The following is a 5,000-nucleotide window of genomic DNA, read 5'->3' on the forward strand; positions in this document are numbered from 1 at the left end:
TTTCTCCCCCCCCCCCTTCCTCCTGCCCGCAGTGTATTTGTTTTTCCTATCGAAGTGGATTTTTCTGCAGAATTTTGCCACGCTAGATGCATGCTGCGCACGGGACCTCGGTTTATCGTCTCATCTGAATGGCTAGCATCCAGACCACCACTCAAGGTCTAGTGGAGGGGAAAAAAAATACTGGCGACTCTGCCGGTGTGATTCGAACCAGTGCACTCAGATTCTCTCGCTTCCTAGGCGGACGCGTTGTCTCCAGGCCATCACTCCACATATAATTTCATATAATTTGTTAACTTGAATAATATCCTATATTCAACAAATCTGTCACTTTTTTTTTCTTTTTTTTTTTTGAATGTGTTCTTGCCGGTCATGCCATATGTAATGAACAATTATTTGTTTAAAACATTATAAGCCATGAAACACTTTCACACCCTGGTTATTCCAGACACAAGAAAATCCATAAGAGCACAAATATTTCTGTATGACCATTGCCAAAGTCTTTTTTCTTCTTTTTTTTTTTTTTGTTTTTGTTTCCTGTTATTGTCTAAATCATGCACAATCTGCTAGCCTTGTGTGGCCATCTATAATTATCCATTCTAATTGATTTTCAGCCAGTAACTTATACAATTTACATACGAATTTAGATACATTGCGTACCTGCCAAGTTCGCCATAAATAAAATGGCTTGCTGTTCGCGGCGAACAAGTGCAGTCTTTCAATTCCAGCTCCATTCTCAAGGACACATAATTATTTCCGCACCATGTTGTAAAATAGGCTGTACCTGAAAATCAGGCAAACTTTGCAAAATACAGTGTACGACAGAGCTACAATCTGATTCATAACTATCTATCTATCTACCTATCTATCTACACACACACACACACACACACACACACACACACACACACACACACACACACACACACATATATATATATATATATATATATATATATATATATATATATATATAGAGAGAGAGAGAGAGAGAGAGAGAGAGAGAGAGAGAGGGGGGGGGTTGGAGGGAAAGAGAGGGGGGAGGGACAGACAGGGACATTGGGAGAGAGAGGGGGAGAGAGAGAAAGACATAGAGGGGGGGGGAGAGGGTGGTGGGCATAGTCCAGGAGAGAAAAAGGGGGAGGGGTGGGAACGTGGGGACATAGGGAGAGAGAGGGGGGTAAAGAAGGACAGAGAGAGGGGGAGAGAGTGGGGGGAAGGGGACACAGAGAGGGAGAAAGCGGAAAACAGAGAGAGAGAAAGAGAGAGAGAGAGAGAGGTGAGACGGTAACACACACACACACACACACACACACACACACACACACACACACACATCCAGAGAGGATAGATAGAAAACAAAAGCGACGACGACAACAACAACAACAACAAAAAAACAACTCAACTTATCACATTATACGCCAGAGAGCTAAACAGCCTGTGTAACCTTGCAGCGGCTGTCTCTGTGCGTGTGCGTGCGTGTGCGCGCGTGTGCCAGCCAAACTTTTTGTCTGCTTCTTTTTGCAATAATTCCACCCTTCTTCCTCACATCCCACCCACCACTCACATCCACTCTCCCCCACCCCCAACCCCCTCCCCTCCCCCCCCAACTCTCTTCCTCCTACAACCATCATTGTTCTTCCCCCCCCCTCAGCCCTCACTTACAAGCCGACAAGACCCTGTACCTTACCCTCCACCACCCCACACCGTTCATTACATCCACCCCTGGAAGTCTCACTCACTCTACCTGACTTTCATTTTGTGATGACAGCTTGTGAAACCGCTCTTCCACGAAGGTAGAGATGCTGGCGTTTGCGTTAACGTTACTAGGAGGAGGAAGAGGAGGAGGAGGAAGAGGAGGAGGAGGTGGTGGTCTATATTGCTCTTTGTGTTACCAGTGATGGTAAATCGCAGCTTTGTTTTGCCGTGGTTTTATTTTCAAAACAACTTGTTGTGGCAGTATTGTGCGGTTTGTTTTTTCATTGTTGTGTTTTTTGTTTTGTTTTTTTTTTTTTTTCATTGCGAAGCCTGTGCGTGTGTTTGAAAGTGTCACTCTTCTTCTGCTACTACTGCTACTGCTACTACTGCTACTGTGCAGTAATAGTTCCTGAAACAGTTTTGTGTTGAGGCAGACAAGAATAATACTTCTTTTTTTTTCCGCCGGAAGAAATCGCGTGGGTGTCAGGTTTGGTGTTTTGAAATTTGATGGAGTCATGTGTGTCATCAAAACTTGTTGTTGTTGGTGTTGTTGAAAATTTGGAAGCGAGTGTAGTGAAAGATGTCGTTTTTCGAGAGGATGAAGTGTTAAGAGTTGTCACAGTGGTGCATACATACATTGTATTGTATTGTATTGTATTGTGTTGTATTGTATTGTGTTGTGTTACTCTTTTTGTCACAACAGATTTCTCTGCGTGAAAATCGGGCTGCTCTCCCCAGCCGAGGGAGAGCGTGTCGCTTCACTGAGAAGCCGCATGCATGCACGCATCCATCCATACACATACACACACACCGGTACTACATACATAAATACATACATACATAGGCTACATGCACCACACACACACACACACACACACACACACACACACACACACACACACACACACACACACACTACATACATACACTGCATGAACCATCCATCCACACACACACACCCACACACTACATACATAAATACATACATGCACCATCCACACACACACACACACACACACACACACACACACACTACATACATAAATACATACATACATGCACCATCCACACACACACACACACACACACACACACACACACACACACACACACACACACTACATACATACATGCACCATCCACACACACACACACACACACACACACACACACACACAACAACAACAACAACAACAACAACAACAACACAACACACCTACATGCATCCTCACATTACACACATACGCAGCTAGCACTGATCAAGCTTCAGAAGACAACAGCTAGAGCCCCGAGTTGTGCATGTACTGGGGGAGTCAAGTGGAGGAAGGAACGCAATGTGCCGCCGACAGTCAGTCAGTTCTGGTGTGTCGGTGTTTTGCACAGCAGCAGCTAAGCCATGGATGAAATGACTGGTGGTGGTGATGGAGGAGGAGGAGGTGGTGGTGGTGGTGGTGGTGGTGGCATCAGCATCAGCCAGTGATGTAGATGTAGGTGTAGGTGTAGGTGTAGCTATAGCTGTAGCTGCTGCTGTGGCTGTGGGAGAATAACCGTGTAGATAGATCATTCGCGCTGCCAGTGCATGCATTATTATGTATATAGTGTGTGTTGCGTGTGCTGTGTGTGGTGTGGTGTGTGTGTGTGTGTGTGTGTGTGTCTCACAGTGTGTGTGAGTGTGTGTGTGTTGTGTGTGTGTGTGTGTGTGTTGTGTGAGTGTATGTGTGTGTGTGAGTGTGTGTGTGTGTGTTGTGTGAGTGGTTGTGTTGTGTGTGTGTTGTGTGTGTGTGTTTGTTGTGTGTGTGTGTGTGTGTGTGTGTGTGTGTGTGAGTGTGTAAGTAGTAAGTAGTAGTGTGACTGCTGTAGGCGTGCGTACTTGCACTAAGTGCTTTGTTCAGTGATGTTGGAGTTCTATGACGAAGTATGCACCACAGAACTCCACTTATCAACTCTTTCTCTGCCGTTTCCTACTTCATATATATTTATGAATTTATAGTGAATGTACTTTCGTTGCATTGTGAACGTAGGTTTTTTGGGGGGTTAATTTAAATCTTCTTATAATGCAAAACATTCGGTTGATCCTCTATGTATGTTCCTTCTCCTGGTGTATTAGTTTGTACTCATTAATAATTCATATTGTGATGAACGAAATGGGGCAAAACTATACTATTGCAATCCAATTTCGAAATGCGTAATGTAAATTGGTGCATTCTTAAAAAAAAAAAAAAAAAAAAATAAAAAAGCAAAACAAAAAACAAACAAACAAACAAACAAAAAAAGTGACACATAAACAGACTGTAGACAAAAAATAAATGAAAAGTAAAGATGAAATACATTAATATGAATGAATGATTGAACGACATGTGTATGTATATATATATATATATATATATATATATATATATATATATATATATATATATATATATATATATATATATATATATATATATTCGTTTTTTTTTCTTTATTGTTATAGGTTACCCTTATATATATATATATATATATATATATATAAAGAAGAAAAAAACACGAAAAAGCCCAGTGCAGTGCTAAACCACAGTCACACATTACTTTAACAACAACATCAACAACAACATGTAAAAATTAAAATAGAAATGATAATGAATAATGATGATAATAATAGCAGTAATGATAATGAAGAAGAAAATAGAAAGGATTTTGTTTTTAATGTACGGACTTCATCAGTTCATGGTACACATACTGATATGACCTATTCGCGTGAGCATTCTATCTCCTCCGCCCCTATAGCTCTGATTTGTTCTGTTCTGTTCTGCTCTATTGTGCTCTGTTCTACTCTATTCTGCTCTGTTCTGCTCTATTGTGCTCTGTTCTACTCTATTCTGCTCTGTTCTGCTCTATTGTGCTCTGTTCTGTTTTATTGTGCCCTGCTTTATTGTGCTGTGCTCTATGGTGCTCTGTTCTGCTCTAGTGTGCTCTGTTCTACTCTATTTGCTCTGTTCTGTTCTATTGTGCTCTGTTCTGTTCTGCTCTGCTCTATTATGCTCTGCTCTATTGTGCTCTGCTCTGTTCTGTTGTATTATGCTCTGTTCTGCTCTGCTCTATTGTGCTACGCTCCATTGTGGTATGTTCTGTTCTATTGTTCTATTGTGCTCTGTTCTACTCTATTTGCTCTGTTCTGTTCTATTGTGCTCTGTTCTGTTCTGCTCTATTATGCTCTGCTCTATTGTGCTCTGTTCTGTTCTATTGTGCTCTCCTTTATTGTGCTGTGCTCTATTGTGCTCTGTTCTGCTCTATTGTGCTCTGTTCTGTTCTGCTCTGTTCTGCTC

The 5,000-nt window shown here is 41.7% G+C and overlaps 1 protein-coding gene across 1 annotated transcript in view; it reads left to right on the top strand.

Annotated features, from left to right (window-relative positions):
* Nucleotides 1-5,000, top strand: part of LOC143275040 (uncharacterized) — a 256,108-nt gene that overhangs the window by 149,187 nt on the left and 101,921 nt on the right. The window lies entirely within an intron of this gene.

Source organism: Babylonia areolata, chromosome 29 (assembly GCF_041734735.1).
Source record: "Babylonia areolata isolate BAREFJ2019XMU chromosome 29, ASM4173473v1, whole genome shotgun sequence".
NCBI classification, from domain to species: Eukaryota; Metazoa; Mollusca; class Gastropoda; order Neogastropoda; family Buccinidae; genus Babylonia; species Babylonia areolata.